Source organism: Citrus clementina, unplaced genomic scaffold (assembly GCF_000493195.1).
Source record: "Citrus clementina cultivar Clemenules unplaced genomic scaffold, Citrus_clementina_v1.0 scaffold_1, whole genome shotgun sequence".
Classification (NCBI taxonomy): domain Eukaryota; kingdom Viridiplantae; phylum Streptophyta; class Magnoliopsida; order Sapindales; family Rutaceae; genus Citrus; species Citrus x clementina.
Genome location: NW_006263303.1, coordinates 20,191,020 through 20,218,503, shown reverse-complemented (window position 1 = coordinate 20,218,503; position 27,484 = coordinate 20,191,020). Strand labels below are relative to the sequence as shown.

Sequence of the window (27,484 nt, the reverse complement as noted above, 5' to 3'; positions counted from 1 at the left end):
TTGATGATCGAGAAATAACATTTTGTTTCTTAGATGACCATGAGACAAGATTGGGTCCAAGAAAGATGCAGTAGCCTCCAACAGATCTTCTGTCATCAGGGTCAGAACCCCAATCTGCATCTGAGAAGGCTGTGAGAGACAGAGATAAATTGAATCCCATAAGTAGTTGTACACTGAAGATACCTAAGAACCCTTTTGCAGGCCTGCCAGTGAAGCACAGTAGGAGCAGCCAAGAATTGACTTAACTTGTTTACAGTAAAAGTTATATCAGGCCTTGTCAAGGTTACATACTGAAGGGATCCAATAACACTCCTGTAAAGAGAAGGATTCTCAAACAATTTACCCTTATCTTTATACAACTTATCAGCTACACTCATTGGAGTATTACAGCCTTTGCTATCAAGCATGTGAGCCTTCTTTAAGATGTCTCCAACATATTTTGTTTGAGAGAGATGTAACCCAGCACTTGATGGAGTAACCTTTAACCCAAGGAAATAGTTGAATTCACCCAAATCTTTAAGAGCAAACTCAGAACCAAGAAGTGTAATAATTCTCTATATTTGTGCACTGCTAGAACCAGTAACTAAGATATCATCTACATATATGAGAATAACTAAAATATCTAAACCAGTGTGCTTAAGAAACATAGAGGTATCTGATCTAGAAGTTTGAAAACCCCACTTCAACAGAGAGCCTTTTAATCTATCATACCATGCACGGGGTGTCTGTTTAAGACCATATAAGGCTTTATTTAACTTACAGACATAAGTTGGATGTTGAGGATCAATAAATCCTTCAGGCTGATGCATGAAAACTTCTTCAGTTAGTACACCATTTAGGAATGCATTATTTACATCCAGCTGCCTTATGGTCCAATGGTTCATCACTGCAAGGCTCAGAATAATTCTAATGGTACAAGGCTTTACAACAAGGCTGAAAGTCTCAAAGAAATCCACACCATAGGTTTGATGAAAATATTTTACAACTAATCGTTCCTTATACTTAGAACACTTCCATCTGGGTTATACTTAACTCTAAACACCCATTTGTTTCCAACAATTTTGGTGGCTGATTCAGCTGGCACAAGAGTCCAGGTTTCATTGTTTTTCAAGGCATGAAAGTCTTATGTCATGGTCATATACCATTTCTGATCTGCTAAGGCTGCTTTGACACTGTTTGGTTCAATATCTCGAGTGGCTGTAAGATATGTTTTGGGTTTGAAAATTCCTGCTTTGGCTCTTGTAATCATTGGATGAGTAGGGACTATTCGTAAGGATGGTTGAGGAGAGGCTACTGATGAATTTTGGATAGATGTATGAGAATGAGCATTTGAAGAGAGTGGTGAAGGAGGAGTGTTTATTTGTGGTAAGGAAATGGAGTTTGGAGTTGGTGGCACTACTGGAACTGATGAAGGTATTGGAGGCTGCTGTGTTGAGCTACTGTCATGAAGAATACAGAATGAAGGAGAAGAAATTTGATCTGACTCTGATAAAGAATCAAAAGAGAGAAACAATTCAGAATAAGGAAATTCATGTTCATTGAATGTAACATTAATGGCAATAAACACTCTCCCTGTTTTATCCAGACATTTGTAACCCTTATGAAGAGGACTATAACCTATAAACAAACACTTTTGAGAATGAAAGTCAAGTTTGTGTTGATTATATGGTCTAAGCAAAAGATAGCAAGCATTGCCAAACACTCTAAGGAAATCATAATTTGGTAATTGTTGAAACAACTTTTGATAAGGTGACTGATTGTTTAGAACTGTGGTTGGCATTCGGTTAATGAGATAAGAAGCTGTGTGAAAAGCTTCCCACCAGAAAGAAACATGCATTTGGGCTTGAGCAATGAGGGTTAACCCTATTTCAACAATGTGCCTATGCTTCCTCTCAACCACACCATTTTGATGATGTGTGTGAGGGCAGCTATGCCTAAATTAGATACCCTCTTGGTGAAGAAAAGAGGTAAAAGCTTTGAACTCTCCCCCCCATGTCAGATTGTAATGCTTTGATGTGTAAATTGAACTGTTTTTCTACCTGGGTTTTGAAGTTTTTGAAGGTACCTAAGGCGTCTGATTTTAGCACAAGAGGAAAGATCCAGCAGTACCTAGTGTAGTCATCAACAAAAGAAATGTAATACTTATAGCCTTCCATAGACAGTACAGACGCTGGTCCCCAAAGATCAGTATGGATTAATTCAAGAGGATGTTTTGATTTGATTTCGGTTGCTAAAAAATGAAATTAATGTAGTTTACCAAGTTAACAGGCATTACAGAATTCAAGCTTTTGCTTATTATCACAAGTAATGTTTATACAATTGTTTCTCAAGAGAGTTTGAACAACATGCTTGCTTGGATGACTAAGTCTATTATGTAAAAGACTGACTGAAACATTACTTGAAGCATGAAAGCTTACTGGAAAACTAGACTTTATTTTCACAGACAAAGGATCAACACAAGTTTGATGAGAAGAAAAGACTGACACCATAGAACTTGGTTGGAAGACTGGTGTATCAAAAGGAGGAAATGATTCTTCATATGACAACAGCTTATACAGCCCTCCTTCAACAATCCCCTGAGCCAGCAGTGTTCCATTCACCTTGTCCTTTAGAAAACAGGCATCAGATGAAAATTCAATTGTAATGTCACTGTCAGAAAGAAGCTTACAAATACTTATAAGATTTTTGGTAATTCTGGGAATACATAGGATATCATGAAGATGAATGCATGAACCAAAAGAAGTATACAAACATGCATTACCAATATGTGTGATTTGAAGACCTTGGCCATTTCCTACAAGTAGAGAATTGGTGCCAAAATAAATCTTACCATCAGTTAAGTTCTGAACTGAGTTGGTAAAGTGGTGGGTAGCTCCACTGTCAAGATACCAACCTTGATCAGCAACTCCCTCATATGTAGCCATATAAGCTTACTTTGGTCCCTGATTTGGATGATAGCCTTGAACTGGAAAGCTTGGAGCAAAGTTTCTGTTAAACATGTCTCTACACTCAGCAGCAGTATGGTTATACCTAAAGCAAATCTGACACATAACTCCTCCCTGAGCAAAGTTCTTTCTATTACCCCCAAAACCACCTCTGCCAAAGCCACCAGCATTAGCATTTCCATTGTTAAAGTTACCAGCAAAGTCTTCATTATTAAAATTTCCACCAGTATTAAAACTACCAGCAAAGCCTCTACCAGTATTACAATTTTGATTCCAGTTACCTCTTCCTTGACCTCGATATCCTCCACCTCTACCAGCAAAATTTTGATTCCAGTTACCACCTCCATTTTTGTTCCAATTATTCTGATTATTACCATTGCCTTTCTTTTGAAAGTTCTCAGTCTGAGCTACATTAGCCATATAGTTGCTTTTAGCCTCTTTACTATCAACATTCTTACTGTTTTCAAGTCTAGCCTCATGTGTTAACAACATAGCATAGGCTTCACTCATATCCATGGTCAACATATTTGCTTCAATGCAAACAGCAACATGATAGTAGGAATGATCTAATCGAGTGATAAAATGAGTGATTAGATCCGTGTTACTTAGAGTACTTCCAGCTAAAGCAAGACCATCAAAAATTGTTCTAAGTTTTGTGAAATATTCAGTCATAGACAAGGATCCTTTTCTTAGGTTACTGAGAAGCATTTTAAAATGAACTTTCTTAGCCATTGATTCTGATCGAAATTGTTTTTCCAGATTCTTCCATAGCTCAAGAGAAGTTTGTGAGCTTACCACGAGACTGAGAATCTCAAGACTCATTGAGGACATGATCCAGCTGAGTAGAAGCTGATCTTGACGTTTCCATGCAACATCATTTGGATTCTCACGACCTTCTCCACTTGCTTCACCAAATCCAGATCTATTAGGAAGAAATTGATCTGGACAGAGCCTAGATTCATCGATGTAGTTCTCAAGACCATTTCCACGAATTGAAGAGAGTACTTGTTGTTTCCAAATCGTATAATTTGTGCGATCAAGTTTGATTGGTGTGGTAAAGGTAAAGGATGTTCCAGAAGAAACATGAGTTGAAGGATTCGAGCTTGAAGAAGCCATCACTTGTAAATAGAGTGGCTCTGATACCAAGTTAAAGAAAATAAAGTGTTTGGTTGAAAGGAAAATTCTAAAGCTTCAGAGAGAAAATATATCAGACTGAATTCATTTTATTAATCTTAAACTGAAATGAAGAATTACAAAGCTTTATATACACATGTCTAGAAGATTCTATAGCAATCAACGCATGTGAATAATCTCAACAACTTATAACAAACTATTGGCGGGAAAACATTAACAAACTCTAAGAACTGTTTTGCACGTGTAACTAATTGCTGATGTGGTCAATAACTCAACAAGCTTGCTGACTCAGCTGCTGACATGGACATCATGATTTATTCTTAACAATGACGACATAAAAGACACAACACTACGAGTGCATTTGGAATTGAGGTGCTGTATCTTTTAAACTACGGGGTTTTTAATTAAATATGCCTTAAAAGTAGTGTATTTAGTTAAATATACCCCATGTTTGAAAATTATCTAAGTATGCCTTTTTATGTGGTACATTATCTAAAATATCCCTAAAGAAAAATATAAAACACACACACAACTCACAACACTCTTTGCTTCTCACGTATTTATCATCTATACAAAAACTCACACCACACTCAAAATCACTCACAAACAGCTAATGCACTGAGTTTGTTTGCAGCTGGGTGTATTATTCATCTCATAAATAAGGTATTTGAAACTTTTTTTATTTTATTTTGGGCTATCTATTCAATTTGTTGACATTATATTATTTTTAGGGTTTTGTTTGGTTTGTGATAAACACTAAAGCAACTCATATTTTCATTACATTTGCATCATATGACTGTTATTTGATGGATTTTATAACTACATTCGTTAAAATCTGAAGTTGTTGTCAAATTTTTTTCTGCACCCGACATACACGACAGCAGTCGTGTATGTATGTATTTACACGACTGTAGTCGTGAAAATGTGCAAAAAAATTTAATTATTATGACACCTTATTATTCTATTGGTTCAAAAAATATATATTTTTCACTATATATATCCTTTTACTATTACTAGACTATAGTCGTGTGTGTTAATAAGTTACACGACTACTAACGTGTACGTATAAACTTACATACTATAATTGTTAATAAGTTACACAACTACTATGAACCTTATATATTTGTTATTTTTTATTGTTTTAATTTTTTTAATATCTTTCATATTTAGTGATAAATTTTTACCTTTTTGTTTCGCAGATGAATAAACATGTTTGTGTGACTTTCTAAGAACAAGTATTGAAGGGAGACGACCAGAGACTTATAAAATATGGACCGAGTGTTTGGGTTGAATATGCCAAAAATTTATGATGAATGTTAAATAACTTCTATTATATTACAACTTATTTACGATTTCAATAACTATTGGATTTGTGTTATTTGATAGGCAATCGAACTATAGTTAGTTTCATTTATTTGAAGTTTGATATGTTTAAAATCTATATTGATTGTGTCATCAATATAATGAATGATTGAAAAGAATTTTTATTCTGTGCACATACCCGAGTACAATCGTGTATTTTGGCTGTTACAAAACTGGTCATGTTTATTTCTAAATACTCGACTACAGTCGTGTATCTATGCAAATACTCGATTATCACAGAGAGCTTGTCATATTTATTTCTAAATACTCGACCATAGTCGTGTATCTGTGCAAATACTGGACTGCAGTAGAGTATTTTGTCACAGAGAGCTTGTTATTTTTATTTGTAAATACCCGACTACAGTCGTGTATTTGTGCAAATACCCAACTGCAGTCGAGTATTTTGTCACAGAGCTTATTATGTTTATTTCCAAATACCCGACCGCAGTCGTGTATCTGTGTAAATACTCGACTGCAGTCGAGTATTTTGTCACAGCTTATTATGTTTATTTCTAAATACCCGACCATAGTCGTGTATCTGTGCAAATACCCGATTGCAGTCGAGTATTTTGTCACAGAGCGTATTATGTTTATTTCCAAATACCCGACCGCAGTCATGTATCTGTGCAAATACCCGACTGCAGTCATGTATTCTCTTACAGTGTATTCCCTGTGTATATATTGTGCAAACTATCTTATCTATCATTAATATAAATAACAAATAAATAAAATATATTAATACTGTCAATTGTCTTTAATAACATCAAATATCAACAACATCCTCATTACAACTATTACATCTCATAATCCAAAAAATGACACTACAAAGTTTTTTTTCCATGACCTATGCCCAAATAATTTTACAATCAAGGCTTGTCGAAATTGTGTAACATGATTTTGTTGGCAGTATGAATTGACATCAAGTCCATGGGCTAGGACCTCCAAGTACCGCAACAAAAATGCTCCACAGTCACCACTAAAAAAATTCATATAAATCAATTGTTAAAAATCATCATTCTTATTATTATGTTCAAAACACATTATATATATAGTACATACCCTGATTTTTGTTGCGGGATGTCACGCACTCGCACGATGGGCCAAGGAATTTTCGAAATAACCTCACTACAGTCTGGATGTGTTTCGTGATATGCTATCTTCTGAAGTACTAGAGGTATCATGTCTGCAACAGGCAGCAATTGTCTCACCAAAACTGAATCCTTTGTTAAGTCTATCATAGAGTCATAAATAGAAATCTTGCCCCCAAGTATATCGACCACACCGAGAACCCAATGATCATTCATGAATATTGGCAAATACACCTACGAAATACAGACAATATTCTTAACAAGTAACGGCAAATATATATACGAAATGCGGTAACTATTTTTATCTACTTGCAGTTGATTTATTAATAGTGTACTATCAATAGTTTTATGCTGAAACAAATAGCAAATTGTTAATAAATTAGAATTGCAAAATAAAGGTTTTACAACAAAGAATAGAGAAAACCCAGATTGTAGCATAATGAATGCATACGCAGCTGAAGAAAATTGATATATAATTCCCATGGATGAAGTTCAACTACAAACAATAAGTAAAATTATATAAAGATCTAATGCATAAACTAGTGTAGCCATAACCGAAAATTCATAAGGATAATATTTAATTAGGAACTCCCACAACCATTATTAAAGAGCTATGAATTCATTCTCTTCAATTTCAAATTCACAAGTTAAAGAAGCTTCATTACATTACCAACAAGAAAGATTATCAGTAAATAAGCAAGATAATGACCAAAATCATGTGGGTAATTTGTTTTTTAAAACCCTAATGCATATAACCCTAACAATTATGCACCATAAATTCTCTTTATAAAATAAAAAATAAGTGTAAATGTGGTTAATGACCTTTAGTTCGGTGAATTTTCAGCCTTTAATTCGGTGATTTTGTAGCCTTTAATGTGGTGGATGAACTTGCAGCAGCAGAAGCATGAACTTGCAGCAGCAGGACAGGCGTTGTGTATGGTAGCTCGTGAAGGCAGATTTTGAAATTTGAAAAATTAAATTGGGGTAATTTTGTAATTGCACATTGAAAAAGGTATATGAAAGAAATTTTGAATTATGGGGGTGTAGTTGGATAAATATCTAACCTTCAGGGTATAGCGGGGACAAATCCCTGTTAAACTACAGCTGCTGTGAAAAAAAAACTGTAACTATGAAACAAAAGTTAGTAATATATAGTAAATATAAATTTTAAATAATAATTTTGATAAAATTATTAAAGATATAATAAATTTTTCATGATACAAGTAAAAAACCACATCAATATACCTTTCAAGTTACAACAGTTAGTGTTTACCAAACACTTTAATATTGTATCTTTTAAGTTACAGCTGCCCAACCGCAATCCCAAACGCACCCTACACCACCAAACGAAGCTTTATTAGTTAATTTATACGGTATTCTAGTTTATGTGATTCTATGGCTTCGCGTTAATAATTATTTTCCCATCTCATAATGTGTGTGGACAAGTACTGAAAAAGACTAGACAAATGGCCATAGTCATTCAAGAATTGGGAGGAAATAACATCAAACGATCGATCACGTCGGGTGGTGGGGGACTCCAGTATTCTCATGAAGCACAAATTGCCTCGTTGGATCAGCTTTTCTCGTACGAAGAAATTCAAAGTGAAAAGAAAAATAATTTAGAGAACGTGTTATGGTGGTATTATGATCATGACCTAAACGCACCAAGTAATAAATTTTTGGAGAAATGGATGATCAAGTGGCAATTCTAACATTATAAATTTATTTAATAAAATTTTGTTTATATACACATATGTATAGTGTGGTTCTCTCACGCAGCTTAAAAAATTTGATGACACTCACGCTTTGGCCGTTGAATTCCGTCAAAGACTGAATTAAGTTGTGAAGTAAAGGCAACTTCTGAAATTTTCTGCTTATGGGCGCATGTGAATATAAAAACACAAGATTTTGCTAAGTTACACATGTCCCTTGATGACGAAGATAATCCAACGATTTGGCTACTTGGGTGTGGGCAGGTGGAGTTGGGAGAAGGGAGGAAAATGAAAAATCTATATTGTGTGAAATGAATATATTGTATTTTTATATTAGGTAATTTTTAGTTGAGTCCTTATTATTTATAGGAAAATTTCAGAAATTAGAAGTTTATAAAATCAATTAATTAAATCCTTTCAAATTTAAATTTATGTCATTTAAGTTTTTAATTTAATTTATTCATAAAAAAAGATAACAGCACTGAGGGTATTTTAATAAATAAAAAAGAAACCATTGAGCCACCTCCTTTTTTTTTTTTATTGATAGATATTAATAGTTTAAACTAACTAATATTTTTTTATCAACTCAACCAAAGTTAATGTTATAACTTTCAAAGACTACCCACATTCTTTGTGTAACATATAAAATTACCAATCAAGCTTCACCATTGGAACTGTAAACACAACTTCTATGGCAGTATCTAAACCTTACCAAAATCGAAAATATATCATTGTCAAAAAGAAGGATAGTACAATATCATCTTGAGCTGACTTTTAATTCTCCATTAATTAATTCATTTTACAAATTTCTAATCCCTAATTTTTTTTTCTACACATAATAAGGACTCAACCAAAAATTACCCAATGTAAAAAATACAATATACTATATTATTTTTTTTTCTCTTCTCATGACTACATCTTCCCACACCCAAGTGCCAACGAGATTTGGCATTACTACTCTCACCCACGCCCAGCCTTTATTTTTTTCTTAGCCTCCCTAAGTCACTGTTTTCGCAACTTACAGCCTAAGATTTAACTAATTAGCAATAAAAATGTGCCACATGCACATAAGAGCAAGAAAATTAAACTGGTTCAAACAGTTGCATACGGGTGAAAAAAAAAACCAACCCAAACGATTGCCTGGTACAGCCGGGTACAATAGATTAAACAACATCGTTTCACAGTAAAATTTTCAAATATTAAATTAAGAAAACCCAAAAAATTAACGAAGAGAAGCCGAAGCTGTACCTCCTCCAATGAGCATCCATTTTAAAATCCACCACCAAGAGAAGCTGAAGCTGCATCTCCTTCAAAGAGCATTCTACAAGGTGGCATTAAATTATTTGAGAGTTCATTCCGCCCTTCAAAATTATCATACTGATCACAATGCTGTAGCCAAATTAATGTCTTTTCTTATTATTGTAAATATTATTTATCAAACAACATATAAGAGCACCCAATGCAACAATTCATAAATACTTATTTAAAATTTTAAATTAGAATTAGTTAAAAAAAAATCAAATCAATATCATGAAAGAGCATTTGGAGATGGAAGCAAGCACTTACACTGAGATCATGGACTTAGTTTTTTCATCAACAATCAACGACATAGATGAAAGCTGAAATGGGCAACTTACAAAAGGAAACAAGCTAATTAGAATACACTTTAGTGAAAATGTTGTAGAAGTGGCTGACTATCGACGGTCAAGAATCGACAGAACCACAAGAAATATTGACGGCGGCCGCGGACCGACCAACCAAGCTGCAGGAAAAAGAAGAAGCACTGGCAAGCGAAGCCTTTTACACGGATCGATTATGATTTGGTTATTTTGTTTCAATTTGGCAGCATCGATCTCGTTTGTCCCCGTCACAATCCCTAGATCATTTCGTCGTCAATCTTCCATTGCAAAAAATTTTGAAACTGTTTGGTCTGGTTGCCCATCACATAAGACTAACCAATTCAACCAGTTTTTCCCATGTTAGTACTTTCCCATATATTGAACATTGTCCATTGGATTAGATTTTCTTTCGTTTGGCCTTCAAAAATAAATTGGTCAACTTCTTCTCCTTCCAGTGTTATAGCCTTACACTTCCGTATCAATTCTTCTGTTTCCATAGCTTGTCAGAAACACCCCTTTTTATTCCTTCACTTGGTTGAAAAGTGACTTTAAAAGCCCCCCACCAACCTCGAACTTTCTCCTGTGATTATGGCCCCCCTTTGTTTGATGACTTTTGAAGCTTAGTGATCAATGCTCTTACCAACCACTAAAATTTGAGAAGTAGTACGTTAAGAGGTAGAGAAAGATGAACAGAACTGATGTTTGCCCTGGGTCAAACCTCGAAACTAATGCAAATAACCGTTTTACTTTTTTTTTTCATTCTCCCTAAAACGACGCCGTTTGGTTTAGTTAAGGCAAAAGCAACCGCAGTCTTAATTGTTTTCTCTTCGTCTTCGTTTCACTTTCTCTTCCTCTTCGTTTCAGAACTAATCCCGAGAGACAAAATCCAACTGCAAAACCCTTAAGTTGTTATCCAGATAGCACCGGAATTCTTAATTCTTTTATGCCAACAAAGTTTATAATGTACCACCGTCTCTCATATCATTCATAACACCAATCAAAGGATAAGTCACCATCTCCCACATCATCAATGTAAGTATGCTAGACATAAATTTTTGTTGAAAATGTGATTAAAAAAAAAGAGTCAAAATGATGGGTGGCTGAGCCACCATCTTTGAATTCAAAGACGGTGGGTGGTTGAGCCAGCCACCATCATTGAACAAGGAAAAATGGGTGGGTGCCGCCCATGCAAAGAAGAAAAAGAGGAAGAAAAGGAAACCACAATTTGGCTATAAATAGAGGAGTTCTCCTTATTTTTTGTATCCAAAAAATCCCAGAGAAGCAATCCCAAAATTTGAGAAGCAAGAAAATGTAAGAGAAGCATTGAGAGCTTCCAACATGGGAGAGAAATATTCTTAAGCATGTAGTTATATTGAAGGAGCATTTGGCTCCTCAATATGGGTATTACAGATTTGTTTTGTTAAGGAATATTTCTCGAAATTATGTATTTGGGGCTTAGGTGAGAGAAAATTATTTCTGAGAGTGTGGTTGTAATAATTTTTCACATAGTGAATATTTTTTTTCTCTGGTTGTCTCTTGACAACGGCCGTGGTTTTTCTCCGGATTTGGAGTTTTCTACGTAAATCTTGTGTTGTGTGATTGTTGTATTCTCCAATTAAATTTTTTGTTAATTTGTTGCTTGATAAATTGCTTGGAGTGATCTTGGGAGGAAACTCAATATCGTAACAATTTTTCCATAACCTAAATCAACCATACAATCGAAGCAAAGATCGAAGGCTATGTGATAATTGTGCCGCTTTGTGAATGGTTATGGCTGTCGCGTGATGGCTATTGATGGTGGTGGTGACGTTGCCTGGTTATGCGTGATGGTGGCTGCCAGGCGCGATGGCTGTCAGTGGTGGTGGTGACGATGGCTGGGTATGTGTGATGGTGGCTGCCAGTTGTGGATCGCGAATGGATGTGAAACGAAGGGGAAGGGAAAGCATTCGCTTTATAGAGAAATAAAACACGAATGGTTGTGAAACTAAGAGAAAGAGAAAGCAGTTGGGGCTGCCTTAACTAAGCCAAAACGATGTGGTTTTATGGAGAATGAAAGCAGAAAAAAAAAAAAGATATAAAACTGCATCATTTGCATTAGTTTCGAGGTTTGACCCGGGGTAAATATCATTTTCGAAAGATGAAACATATGCCTAATGTTGTGCAAATTTTAATGTACTCGCAAGCGCACGAATCTGTTGTAGTATAGACTAATGGTGACGAGTGTCGATCCCACGAGGAGGTGGATTTTAATTATATATAGAATTAATTTTGTAAATGGGTAGTTGGATTTATGGTGGAAATGATTTGGAATATGCTAATACTTAAATTAAAATGACGAGAATAAATTCTAAAATTGGAATTGCAATGGAGAGAATAAATTGAAGAGAAAATCTATTAAATTGACGTACTTGGGTATCTGGATCCGTATCAACATGCATCATGGGCTAAATAATCCGTATTAATGCCAATTAAATCATGAGGGGGGAATCCACACCTCATGAACCGCGCTCTAATCAATATGGTACTAAGGGCTTATCGTGCCAAATAATAATAACCTTGTACTAGGGGGCCGGTGAAACCAAGGCAGTACTAGACAAGATTAGTATTATTTGTCGACGAGAAGTCAAAACATCCACAAAAACTAGAGGGGAAGAGAAAATAAATTTACCAAATTAAGCCCATGACACATGTTGAGACTTCACCTTCAACCCAAGCTTGAAAGAAAATTAGCCACTCATAATTGAACTAGGGGCAAAATGGGAATTTATTAAAATACGAAGAAAATACAAGATGGAGAGGGAATTACAGAAAATGGAGTCTAAAAATGGATTCAGAGATATCAAATTAGGGGGGAGAGGCCCCCTTTTTATAGATACATGGAGTAAATCATGGCCATCGGATTAAAAACAGTTTGGACGCTCAGGATTGCGCCACGTCATCAGTCAACAGTCCACGGTTTGACCACGCGGATGAACAGTAACACGGTTTGACCCGACTTTGAACAGTAACGCGGTTTGACCCGGATGAACAGTAACGCGGTTTGGTTGAAAATAATCCTGTGTGATGCATGCACCGTACGCGAGATTTTTCGTCCACTGATATGCTGCCACGTCACCATCAACAGTACATAAGAATTTTAGTTCAACAGGATCGTAACACCTCATCAGTCAATGCCATATCATCGGTCAATGCCACGTCATCATCCGTCTATGTGAACAGTGTCGTGAACAGTAACGTATACAGTACCGTACACGTGAATAGTACTGTACATGTGAATAATGCCATTTTTCCTTTTATGCTCCTCCTAAGGTTTTTGACCGTCCTGAGTTCAAAAGTGATGTCCGTTTTGCCGTCTGATTTCTCCTTTATTGTGAAATGACTATAATGCCCCTAAAATACATAAAATACTTAATTAAAATAAAACACATGTAATTAAATCACAAGAAGGTTAAATACATAAAAGTAAGGGTTGTTAGTAAGACTTGAAATGTAAAATGACGGTTTTCTCCTTTATAAATATGCATTTTCTAACACTCAACACACCCCCCAACCAGCTTATTGCTAGTCCCTAGCAAATAAAGCGAAAACAAAATTCAAATTCAAAATGATTTTTTTTTTTTTTTAGAAACACTCGTGTTTATTCAATCAGATTAATGATAGCAATCAAATAAAAGTATAAGCATTATCTCCAGTCTAAAGCAACATCACACCCACATCAACCATCCACATGAATTAGCCCAGTAGACTTTGTTATAGCTACTTTCAATAATGACATGTCAAACCCCAAAATCTCACTGGAAGTAGTGACACTCTCACAAATAAATTAAACCCAATAAAAATAGTCACTCCAATGAATGGTAATTGAGAGAGAAAATAATAAAGAAGTGATATCACATGCTCTCACCAAGATGAAATAAATATGCCCTCAGCTTAGAAATAATACGATCTCAAGTCAAATAAAATGTTAGTCAACCCACTTTATTTATCTCTTTTTTTTTTAATTATGCATCACTACATCTTTTTAGCCCATATAACTAGCTTTTTCTTCAGATTATAGTTCCCTAAAATCAAGAAGGACTTTTATTAGGACGTAACGTAGGCTAGGGACATGGCTAACAAAGAAGAGAAATAAGGAAAACAAAATGTATGTTTGAGAAAAATGCAGAGAATTTTTTTTTTTTTTTGAAGTTGCAAGGTGGATTTCACCTATTATTTTTATTTTTTTATTTTTCTTTTGAAACAACAATTATTGTTTTGTTGTTTTTTTTTTTTGGCATAACTTCACTGAACAAAAATACTTATTTACAATTTTTTCAAACATAAATAGGTGATGGAACTTATAAGACATCGGGTAATACTCCAAATCAGAGTGGGTCAAGATGATAAGTTGACAAAGAAAATGTTTTTTTTTTAAAAGGCTCAAAAGGGTTAACTATGGATATTTAATAAAAGGGATGGCTAGAAAGGCTCAAACGGATCAAAGATGGCCTTTCCATCGTCTTTTAGGGCTCTAAATAATCATCCATATCTACTAGTTAGATGGGCCTCCCAATGTAACAACACACATTTTTTTCTCCTTTTTTTTTTTACAATTTTTTTAAGGGTTAACTCAAAAGCAATTTAGAGATCGTGTGTAAAATAATAGACTGCTAAGCTGTATAAAGAGTGGGCAAAAGGGTTATTCTCCAAGAAAAATAATAGCCTCAAAAACTCACTTGGTACTTATTATGACATGTTCATTCCTTCAAGCAACTCATATTTGTCTCCGACATCAATATGTAGAGTAGCAAACATAATGTAACATCACTTAAGACCAAAGATAATACAAATACTAAAATTTGAAATTAATCATGTCATCCAATGTTAAAACAAATCACACAATTTTTTTTTTTTAAACAACATTCTACCCCCCAACCTATTCTAAACATGAAAGGAAAATATGCATGCAGAAATGTGAAAATAATGCATAAAAACTAATTAGAAAAGTTACACTTAAAATGATAGAAAACGAAAATAGTTTTTTTTTTTTTTAAACTTAGAAGATGCGTTTCTAGAGGCACTACTCTCCATATTCAGCCATCTTCGACTCAAAAGTTGGAAAATGTATATTCATAGAGGAGAAATTAAAAAGAAGAAAAATAAACATCAAAACTTAATAAAGAAAAAGAAAATGTCTGATTTTTTTTTGAAATTTTTTTTTTGTTTTTTTTTCAAACAATGAAGATGCGTTTCTAGAGTAACTACACTCCATATTCAGCCATCTTCAACACAAAAAGTTAGCAACAATTAGTTTCTACAACAAAAATCAGTAAAAACCTAACCAAGATTCCACAATTGTCGACTATTCCCTCCCCCCAACCAGAATGAAACATTGTCCTCAATGTTTGAAAGGAAAGAAGTAGAGTTTAGAAGACATCACCTGGGTGGTGCAACACAGAAGAAAATATTTACAGGCGGAGAGTTAAATCTAATTTGTACTTCTTACTACTGCTACTGTTACCATCATTATTTGGACGCTCCAACACAAAGGTCCAGGGGTCTGGCTCCGGTCTATAAGCTTGTAACAGATCAAGTAGCTCATTAGCAGTGTGAGCACAAATAAACAGTTTTTTCACATTAGCGGGAATGAAATAGTTTTTTATTGCATGGTTAAGAAATGCGATAAAGCCATCAAAAAAGTTATTGACATTTAACAAACCGATGGGTTTCTGGTGGATGTGCAGATGGGCCCAAGATGCTAGTGTGATAAGTGCCTCTAGTGTTGCAAGATCTCCTGGAAGGAAAATAAAAGCATCAGCATGATTAAGCATTTCAGTGATTCTTTCTTGCATACCTGAGACGACTAACTCTTCTCCAGTTGATGAGTCAGACGAACTGCCCAATGGTTTTAGGACTCTTGGGATGATGTCTAACACTTGACTTCCTCTGATAAAAGCTGCTTCTGAGACCATTTTTGATAACCCTCGGTTACCTCCTCCATACACCAAGTGTAATTTTCTCGCTGCTGTGCTTCGACCAAGATCTATGGTTGCCTCAACGAACTCTTTATGTTTGCCATAGGTAAATCCGGAAAGCACACAAATGTTCTTGAATTGTCTATTGGGAGTAGCTGCCATTGCGATACTTCTCGAAAAACAATTTGTGAGTGCTTGACAAAAAAAATCACATTTAAGAGTCTTGGTGACAATGGGTCACAGTTGTGTATGAGGTAACATGTCAGTGTCAAATAACGCGTAAAGCACGTGGCTCGCGAGTCAAAAAGGAAACAGTAAAAAGGAAAAAGCAAACAGTAATAAAATGATTAAAGACAATAATGCAAACAATAAGACAATAGTGAAATAAAATAACAATAAAGTAAAAGGATATTTACAGGTAGTTGCGACTGTGGCTCACATCTTCCTCGGGTTTTACGTCCAGAAACGGCTTGAACGCCCTCTATGGGTCGAGGATAGGCTTCCTATCCAGTTTTCTTATAAACTGGCAAACAGGGCCGTTTATAGTCAGATTCCCGAGACTATATCGTGCATGCTCTTTCTAGAATAATGGCCATAACTGGAGAATCGCTCCTTGTACATATCCATTGGGATGCGTTTCAAGAGACAAAAGGATATCATCCAATGACTCCTTATTCAAGCCATCCCTAATGAATTGAATCTTATCTTCCCTGTTATCAGAAACCATTCCTAAAGAACATGGGTTTTTATTGCAACTCATTCTGGCACACTTATGACAAGCAACAGAAATTCTTCGAGCTCGTCGTTTTCTTGCATAATTTCCTTTACCACAACCAGGCATGAATGCAATAAATTTTGGAGGTAACTCACCTGCCGATCGTACTTTAGCCTCGATTAACCAACGGATGTCAGCAGTTATGTTATTCCTCATGAGTAATCGCATGCGTTCGGACCGAGCTTTATAGATCGTAAGGAGGGCATTCTGAGGAAGTGAAGGGAATCGCTTGTGAAGCTTCGCTAGAATCTCGTTTCTGTCCATTCTTTCGCCTCAGAATATCAGTTATTATGGGAAACTGAAGTAACCGACTTGATTATCACGGAGTACCGTTATCCGCCACTTCACCGGGGCAACAAACTAAAGCACTCAAACAAAAAAAATAAATTAAAACACACAAAGAAAATTAAAATCGTCCTCTTATTGAATTTACCTCAAGCTCCAATTGGATGTCGTAAACACTTCTCTCAATGTCTCTGAGTTGGCGTTCTAAACCCTCAACATAGGCTACTAACTCTGGTGGTTGTAGAGCCCAAATGCGTTGTGTTTTACAAAATTGAATCTGCCTTTTGAGATGAGTTTTGACACGTTGAAGTGGTTTAAGAATGTTCAGGAGGAACGGTCTAAGTATGAGACTCATGATTAAAAATAATAAGAGAAAACTTAATGGTAAAATAAACACACTTATGCAAAAACAATTTCAATTAGCAAAAGAATAATGATAAAAAGAAAGAAAGAAAAATCAAATCAACGAAAAGAAAAAAAAATCAATTCAAATTTGGTGGGTCACTCAAATTTATCTCGATGTCTTCTCTATGTGGTTGGTATTCTAGATATGGCTTTAATCTTTGACCATTAACTTTAAACGTGACACCGTTCTTTGGGTCCTTAATTTCAATTGCCCCATGTGGAAAAACAGTATGTACAATAAATGGACCAGACCAACGAGAGCGTAACTTACCTGGGAATAGGTGCAGGCGAGAATTGAATAAAAGCACTTTCTAACCTGGAGTGAACGATTTTCTCATAACGTGCTTGTCATGGAAGACTTTCATTCGTTGCTTGTAAATCTTGGCATTTTCGTATGCATCATTGCGAATTTCTTCAAGTTCTGCCAGTTGTAATCTTCTTTCTGAGCTAGCTTACTGTTAGAGTGCAATTTATGCACTAGTTTTGCATTATTTACTTCCCTTAATATCAATGTTTTGCACTTAATAATAGTGATTTACTTGTGTTTTACTTTTGTAGGTGCAATTCTATTGATTGATGATAAAATTGAGCTATAAGATGATGTTTAAGGATGATTGTTCTCTTGGAGAAATTATGAGCGTCAGAAGAACTTTGTTGATAAGGCGTGGGCGCGTGCTGTCAACTGCGGACCTGCAGTTTTTAGTTTAACGTGTTTTGTATTTTTGGTTATTTTTGTAATTACGAATTTAATATTTCAGATATTAGGATTTTATTTTAAATAGAATTCTAAAAGAGAAGAGAGAGAAAGTATTTAAGGGAGGAATCTATTGTGAAAAAGGGGGATTTTTTGGATTGGAGAAAAAGAAAGAAACCCTAGATCTAATTTTTCTCTTCTCTCTATGAAGAGCTAAACCTATTTTTCTGGTTGAAGGATAACGAAGCTTTGATTCATCACTACTGTGAGATCTTTCTTATGCTTTAATTGTTTTATTACTTTTTGGGTATTTGTTTATTCTCTGAATTAGTTTTATGATTATGTTTGTTAATTAGGTAATTGGCCACTATTTAATTATCAACTTAATCTATTGTCAATTAAAGGATTCATCGTATGAAGAATTTAATGTTTGTGACAAATAACATAGCAGAGAGTTGTGTTGTGAGAATAAACAATCTAATTTAAATGAATCATCATATGTGTTGATTAGGATTTGGGTCTCTCTGGTTTTTCAGGCTGTCAATTGATTAAATCCTATGATCGTATCTAGGGTTGTCTATTGATTAGGGAAATATCCAACGGTCGTACCTTGGTTATCAACTAATTAAGGAGAGATTGGCTATTAGAGGGTCTCAGTAGCTATAACCGGTCTATTCATAAGTAATAATAATATATATTTGAATCAATGATCAGTAGTCGAATCAAGCTGAGTTAATTCCTTCAACCAGAGCTTTCTCCAATTTGAATTACAACTTTAATTTGCATTCTTATTATTTTAATTTGATTTTTATTATTGTCAACAAAACCCCCATTTTATGTTTTGCATTTTAAAAGGATTTAAATAATTCCCGATCTCTGTGGACACGACCCTGCTCAATCACTATACACAATTTATTTAGAGTAGGAATTTATTTTTGTTGGCTTCGACACCCATCAAATTTTGGCGCCGTTGCCGGGGATTGGTGTCATTTATGTAATCCTTTTTACGTTTTACTTGGTGTATGGTTCGTTCTTCTCGTACAGGTACACTTTCGTTTGATCCTGAAATTGAGAAGACAGCTCGCCAGCTGAGACAGCAGACGAAGCGAGCTAAGCAACGATCCTCGTCGCCTTTGCTTTCTGAAACAGATACGGTGCCTGATTTAGTTGAATCATCTAGCGATTCAGAAGAACAAGTGATGGATAGACCTGCACCTGTAGAAAGAACTCTTAGAGAGTTAGCTGAACCAGACTTGAATCAACAACCACTCTGCATTCAATATGTAGACTTGGAGGTAAATTTTGAATTAAAGTCTGGTCTTATTCATTTATTATCCAAGTTTCATGGTTTTGCAGGTGAAGATCCTCATAAACATCTTAAGGAGTTTCATGTTGTGTGTTCAAGTATGAGACCACAAGGTGTGACTGAAGAGCAGATTAAGCTGCGTGCTTTTCCGTTCTCTGTAGATGGGCTAGCTAAAGATTGGTTGTACTACTTGCCTCCTGGATCAATTACAACGTGGAATGGTTTGAAGAAGCAGTTCCTTGAGAAGTACTTTCCGGCTTCAAGAGCTGCCAACATCAGAAAAGATATTTGTGGGATCAGACAACTTCCTGGGGAGACTTTATATGAGTATTGGGAGCGATTCAAACAATTGTGTGCCAACTGTCCTCAGCATCAAATTTCTGATCAACTTCTTATTCAATATTTTTACGAAGGACTGTCATTGATGGATAGGAGTATGATAGATGCTGCTAGTGGAGGCGTGTTGGTGAACAAGACCCCTACTCAAGCAAGGGAGTTGATATCAAATATGGCTGCCAATGCACAACAATTTAGCAGCAGGCAAGAGCTCACTTCAAGGAAGGTGAATGAGGTAAATATTTCTTCTGTTGAACAACGTTTAGATAAACTTACTTCTCTTGTGGAAAAGTTTGTTGTAGGTAATGTGCAGCAGGTGAAGACTTGTGGTATATGTTACAATATGGGTCATTCAACTGATATGTGTCCTACACTTCAAGAAGAACCCATTGAACAAGCCAATGCAGTTGGAGGATTTCCAGGCATGCCTCAGAGGAGGTATGATCCTTATGCACAAACATACAATCCGGGATGGAAGGATCATCCCAACTTCAGCTATGGAGTTAGGCCGTCAGGATTCCCACAACAGTATCCACCAAGACAACCAGCACCTCCACAGTCAAACTCCAAGTCAGGTATATCTCTTGAAGAAATTGTTAAATCACTTGCGACTAACACTCAACAATTTCAGCAGGCAACTACAGCAAGCATTCAGAACTTGGAGAACCAAATGAGTCAATTGGCGACTACAGTGAGCCGTCTGGAGTCTCAAGTATTAGGGAGACTGCCTTCACAATCTGAGGTGAATCCAAAGCAAAACGTTAGTGCTGTCATCCTTAGAAGTGGGACGGAGTTGCAAGAGCCTAGTAAGAAAGTGACAAAGCATGTAGAAGATGAGCTTGAGAAGAATGAATTAATGCCTCAATCTCAAGATGCACAACCCACCAAAGCGAAATCCCTACCTATTGTGATACCTCCTCCTTTTCCAAGCCGATTTGCAAAATCCAAGAAGGAGGAACAAGAGAAAGACATCCTTGAGACATTTCGCAAGGTTGAGGTAAATATTCCTTTATTAGATGCTATAAAACAAATACCTCGATATGCTAAAGTCCTTAAGGAACTGTGCACCTCCAAGAGAAAATTAAGAGGAGATGAAAAAGTTCACATGGGGGAGAATGTTTCAGCAGTTCTCCAAAAGAAACTACCTCCTAAGTGCAAGGATCCAGGTATGTTTACTATCCCTTGTAAAATTGGTAGTGTTAGAGTTGAAAAGGCTTTGTTAGATCTAGGAGCTTCTATTAATGTCATGCCTCGTTCCATTTATTCATCTTTGAATATTGGTCCATTAAAAGAAACTGGTGTGATAATTCAACTAGCTGATAGGTCTAATGCATATCCTGATGGGGTATTAGAAGATGTCTTAGTACAAGTTAATGAGTTGGTTTTTCCTGCTGATTTTTATGTACTTGATATGGAAGATGATAACTCCTCTAATTCTGTCCCAATTTTGCTAGGAAGACCTTTTCTTAAGACTGCTAGGACTAAAATGGATATACATAAAGGGACTCTCACTATGGAGTTTGATGGAGAGGTTATAGAATTCAATATGAATGATGCCATGAAATATCCTAGTGAGGAACATTCGGTATTTTCTGTAGATGTTATTAACCCTATAGCGCAGGAAATTTTTTACAAGGAAAAGACGAAGACATTTCATGATAGAATGATTTTGAGAAAGGAGTTCTCTGCTGGTCAAAAAGTTCTTCTTTTTCATTCTAAACGTAAACTTTTTCCGGGTAAATTACGTTCTTGTTGGGTTGGACCTTTTATTGTTACTAATGTTTTTCCTCATGGTGCAGTTGAGATTCGGAGCCCGACCTCTGACAGAGTTCTTAAGGTTAATGGTCATCGCTTAAAACCTTTTTATGAAGGTTTTTCGGTGAATATTGTGGAGGATGTGGCTCTCGAAAGTCCAAATTATGGAGATTGATGCATAAATGTGTCTAGCCAAAGACATAAAACAAAGGCGCTTTTTGGGAGGCAACCCAAGTGATTTATTTATTTTGGTTTTTGTTATATCTTCTTTTAATTTTGATTCAAATTTTTTTAAATAATGTGTTTGCTTATTTTGGTCAGAAGAAAATTTTTGATAAGGCGTGCCCACGTCTTAACTAATAAGTACTTCTGTAATTTTTAAAGTAAAATAGTTTTAAGGCGTGCCCACGTGCTTATTAGAAAAGTACTTCTGAAATTTTTAGTGTCTCAAAGTGATTCATCACTAAAAAAAAAAAAAAAATTTAATTTTAATTGATTTTATTTCATTTTATTTTATTTATTTATTTCTTTTGTTCTTTCTTTTATATATATATTTTTTTTTTATTTAAAAAAAATCAAAAAAAAATCATTGTTAAAAATAAAAAAAAAATTTACTGTTCACAAAATCCCTAATTTTCCAGAAATTGTTTTCTTCTCCAGCCGTTTGCAGCACGCCAGCAGCAAACCAGCCAGCCGGAGAATGCAGCATCAGTCGCGCGCAACGCAGCCACGCAGACAGCATCCTGCACGCAACCAGCAGTGCGCAACCAGCCCCAAGCCGCGCAGCAAGCTCCAGCCGAGCACGCAACGCAACAAGCGTCACCAGCGCGCGCACCAGCAATCCCCCAGTGCGCAGCAACAGCCGCAGCACGCAGATCCAACGTCACCAGTTCGCAGCATCAGTCCCATCCGCGCGCAACTGAACCACCAGCCGTGTACCCGCAAGCTCCAGTCGAGCAGCAATAGTCCGCAACCAGCCTACGACCTGCATTCCAGCCGCGTGAATCGAAATCCGTGACAAGATGGAGCAGAATTTGGCCGCATACTTCAAGAGTGTGGGATTTATCCCACCATTCCCGCCAAGCCCATAGACGTTATGAGGATCAAAGCTCACAATTCAGGGAAGTTTTTGCCTTTAATCTTTTATCCTTACGCTTTAATTTTTATGTGAGCTTTGATTATCTTACACTGGGGACAATGTAAGTTATTGGTGTGGGGGAGGGATTTTTGCATTATTGATTCCTGGAATTATTATTTTCACTCTACTCATCTATTTTCATTCTACTTATCCTTAAATGATTTTGGAGTTAGTATGCTTCATATATTATTATTTTTCTTTTCTTTTCTTTCTCATTACTTTTTTCCCATCTATCTCAAATTATTTACATCTATTTTATTCTATCATACTCTTTCATCACTCACATTTTATCTTTCACTTTTCATATTACTATATACATCTTTCTCACTTCTTATCATTTTTACCTTTCCTTCACTCATACCTTCTTCCCATTCTACACCACTATTGATGATTGATTCATTTGAAGAGTGTACATGAATTGATGGCAAATTTACCAACTTTGTGAGGATTTGAGCCTATGAGCAACCACTTTGCTCTAATTATTTTTATTATGTGAATATCAATCTTAGTTTGTTTATTCTAGAACTTGCTTTGTTATGCATGTTGAAGCCACATTACGGGATTTTTTTGCATTAAAATGATAAGGGCAAACCATTTACCATTTTTCTATTCTTGCATTTTCTTTTTTTTTCTCTACCCGAAGACCTTGATTTACTATCTTTGTTTGAGCCTTAACCATTACCCATCTAATTCTCTCCGTCTACTTAACCATTCTTCTTCTTTTTGAGCCTCAATTTAAGGAGATTTTTGGACTCATTGTGTGGATATATTTTGTATATATTTTGTTGCTCTTTCTACCTTGTATTAAAGTTTCTCAATTAGATCAACAAGCATTATGCTTGAATTAAATTGTGCAAGGTTCATTTCTTTTGTTTGATTCAAAAAAAAAAAAGGAAAAAGAGAAAAAAAAATAGAAAAAGAAAAATCGAAAAAAAAAATCAAAAAAAAAGAGAAAAAGAAGAAAAAAAATGTTTACATTCGTGGTGACTTGAGTAGAAATAAGCATTTTGATATCATAAGTTCATTCAATGAGTTCATTCTTCTCATTTTGATCTCTTTTTCTTTCATAGACCTTTCTTTTTCATTTAACCTATTTAACCCCATTACAACCCTTTTAAGACCCTTAGATTTTTGCATTTTATTCATGTTTTGTGGATTGAGATGTGATATATGAGCAAGCTTATGGTAATAGCATTCTTTGATTTGATTTGAGTGCATAAATGATACCCTAAACACTTTGAGTGCATGGAGTGAAGTCATTGAGAGGGTTATTAAATCTTGTTGCACTTGAATTTTGAATGGATCTTCTTGGTGGTTGAATGTTCTTATTCTATCTTATGAGATTCTATGCTTTAAAAATCCTTGTCTCTCGAATGTTGATCGACTTAATTTCTTGAGGTATGCTTGCTTAAAATTATTTTTGGATGAGTTGAGATGAGAATTTAGTGGAGATTTGAGATTAGTCTTGAGTTATATGCTTGAGGACAAGCATCATCTTGGTGTGGGGGAATTTGTTAGAGTGCAATTTATGCACTAGTTTTGCATTATTTACTTCCCTTAATATCAATGTTTTGCACTTAATAATAGTGATTTACTTGTGTTTTACTTTTGTAGGTGCAATTCTATTGATTGATGATAAAATTGAGCTATAAGATGATGTTTAAGGATGATTGTTCTCTTGGAGAAATTATGAGCGTCAGAAGAACTTTGTTGATAAGGCGTGGGCGCGTGCTGTCAACTGCGGACCTGCAGTTTTTAGTTTAACGTGTTTTGTATTTTTGGTTATTTTTGTAATTACGAATTTAATATTTCAGATATTAGTATTTTATTTTAAATAGAATTCTAAAAGAGAGGAGAGAAAGAGTATTTAAGGGAGGAATCTATTGTGAAAAGGGGGGATTTTTGGATTGGAGAAAAAGAAAGAAACCCTAGATCTAATTTTTCTCTTCTCTCTATGAAGAACTAAACCTATTTTTCTGGTTGAAGGATAACGAAGCTTTGATTCATCACTACTGTGAGATCTTTCTTATGCTTTAATTGTTTTATTACTTTTTGGGTATTTGTTTATTCTCTGAATTAGTTTTATGATTATGTTTGTTAATTAGGTAATTGGCCACTATTTAATTATCAACTTAATCTATTGTCAATTAAAGGATTCATCGTATGAAGAATTTAATGTTTGTGACAAATAACATAGCAGAGAGTTGTGTTGTGAGAATAAACAATCTAATTTAAATGAATCATCATATGTGTTGATTAGGATTTGGGTCTCTCTGGTTTTTCAGGCTGTCAATTGATTAAATCCTATGATCGTATCTAGGGTTGTCTATTGATTAGGGAAATATCCAACGGTCGTACCTTGGTTATCAACTAATTAAGGAGAGATTGGCTATTAGAGGGTCTCAGTAGCTATAACCGGTCTATTCATAAGTAATAATAATATATATTTGAATCAATGATCAATAGTCGAATCAAGCTGAGTTAATTCCTTCAACCAGAGCTTTCTCCAATTTGAATTACAACTTTAATTTGCATTCTTATTATTTTAATTTGATTTTTATTATTGTCAACAAAACCCCCATTTTATGTTTTGCATTTTAAAAGGATTTAAATAATTACCGATCTCTGTGGACACGACCCTGCTCAATCACTATACACAATTTATTTAGAGTAGGAATTTATTTTTGTTGGCTTCGACACCCATCACTTACTGCATGTCAAAGTTGAATTTCTTGATGGCCCAATACGCACGATGCTCAAGTTCCACAGGTAGGTGGCAAGCTTTTCCATATACTAGCCTGTAGGGTGACATCCCAATCGGGGTCTTGAAAGCCGTTCTATATGCCCATAAGGCATCATCAAGTCTTAATGACCAATCTTTTCTGTCTGGCCTCACCGTCTTTTCTAATATGTGCTTTATTTCTCGATTGGAGATCTCAACTTGGCCACTAGTTTGCGGATGATACGGAGTCGCCACTTTGTGTGTGATTGAATACTTTGTCAAAAGTGCTTTGAATGCTTTGTTACAAAAGTGGGCACCACCATCACTGATTATTGCTCGAGGGAATCCAAAGCGTGAAACAATGTTGCTTTTCAAAAATGCTATCACCACCTTGTGATCATTGGTCCTACATGGAATTGCTTCTACCCATTTCGATACATAGTCAACAGCAACCAATATGTATTGATGGCCAAAAGACGGGGGAAAGGGTCCCATGAAGTCGATACCCCATACGTCAAAAATCTCAACCACTAAAATTGGATTTAGTGGCATCATGTTCCTCCGTGTAATACTCCCCATTCGTTGACACCTATCACATGAAGAACAGAAAGTGTAAGCATCTCGAAATATAGATGGCCAATATAAACCACATTGTAAAACTTTAGTCGCTGTTTTCTTAGCACTGAAATGGCCTCCACAAGCTTGTTCATGGCAGAATGAAAGGATATTATGAATTTCACTTTCTGGGACACATCGTCTAACAATTTGGTCTGCACAATACTTGAACAAATACGGGTCATCCCAAAGAAATTCTTTATTTCTGCAAAGAATTTAGCTTTATCTTGCTTGGTCCAATGCTCTGGAAGTTTACCTGTAACAAGATAATTAACTATATCAGCATACCAAGGTAATACTTCCACATTCATTAATTGTTCATCTGGAAATGACTCATTCAATGGTAATGATTCTGTAATTGTGTCAAAATGGAGACGAGAGAGGTGGTCCGCCACAACATTCTCTGTGCCTTTCTTATCTTTGAATTCCAAGTCAAATTCCTGCAAAAGTAACACCCAACGAATTAGTCTGGCTTTTGCATCTTTCTTTGTGAGAAGATATTTAAGAGCAACATGATCCGTGAATATAATTATTTTACAATCAATGAGATAAGATTGAAATTTCTCTAATGCAAACACTACTGCTAGCATTTCTTTTTCAGTAGTTGAATAGTTCAACTGTGCATCATTCAATGTCATACTAGCATAGTAAATAACGTGGGGAATTCGATCAACTCTTTGTCCTAATACTGCTCCTACTGCATAATCAGATGCATCACACATGAGCTCAAATGGTAAGCTCCAGTTTGGGGCCTGAATGATGGGTGATGATGTCAACAACTGTTTTAATTTTTCAAATGCCATAAGACATGAATCATCAAAGACAAAAGGTACATCCTTAGCAAGTAAATTGCATAAGGGTCTAGAAACTTTGCTAAAATCTTTAATGAAACGTCTATAGAAACCAGCATGCCCAAGGAAAGATCTTACTTCTCTGACTGTTTTAGGTGGAGGAAGATTAGAAATGAGATCCACCTTGGCTTTGTCAACCTCAATACCTTTGCTCGAAATGATGTGACCAAGAACAATACCTTGTTTTACCATAAAATGGCATTTCTCCCAATTTAAGACCAAATTCTTCTCGATACATCTCTGCAGAACTAGAGTTAGATGATGTAAACATTGATCAAATGAGTCACCAAAGACAGAAAAATCATCCATAAAGACTTCAAGGAATCGTTCAACCATATCAGAAAAAATGCTCAATATGCATCATTGAAATGTAGCAGGTGCATTACATAATCCAAATGGCATTCTCCTATATGCAAATGTGCCAAAAGGGCAAGTGAAAGTAGTTTTCTCTTGATCTTTTGGTGCTATGGGAATCTGATTATATCCTGAGTAGCCATCTAGAAAGCAATAAAATTCATGTCCTGCTAATCTATCAAGCATTTGATCAATAAATGGTAAAGGAAAATGGTCTTTACGTGTGACAGAATTCAACTTTCTATAATCAATGCATACACGCCATCCTGTAGTCACTCTAGTAGGTATCAATTCATTATCGGCATTGGTAACTACTGTGACTCCTGACTTTTTGGGGACGACTTGTACAGGACTGACCCATGAACTATCAGAAATTGGGTAAATGATACCTGCATCTAATAGCTTAAGGACTTCTGTTCTAACAACTTCTTTCA

General features: G+C 35.5%; 1 non-coding gene across 1 annotated transcript; it reads right to left on the bottom strand.

Moving 5' to 3' along the window:
- Positions 1 to 19,550: 19,550 nt before the first annotated feature.
- Positions 19,551 to 19,657, bottom strand: LOC112095984. The gene has a single exon (XR_002904144.1). It is a non-coding gene; the product is annotated as a small nucleolar RNA R71 (small nucleolar RNA).
- Between the last annotated feature and the right edge of the window lie 7,827 nt (positions 19,658 to 27,484).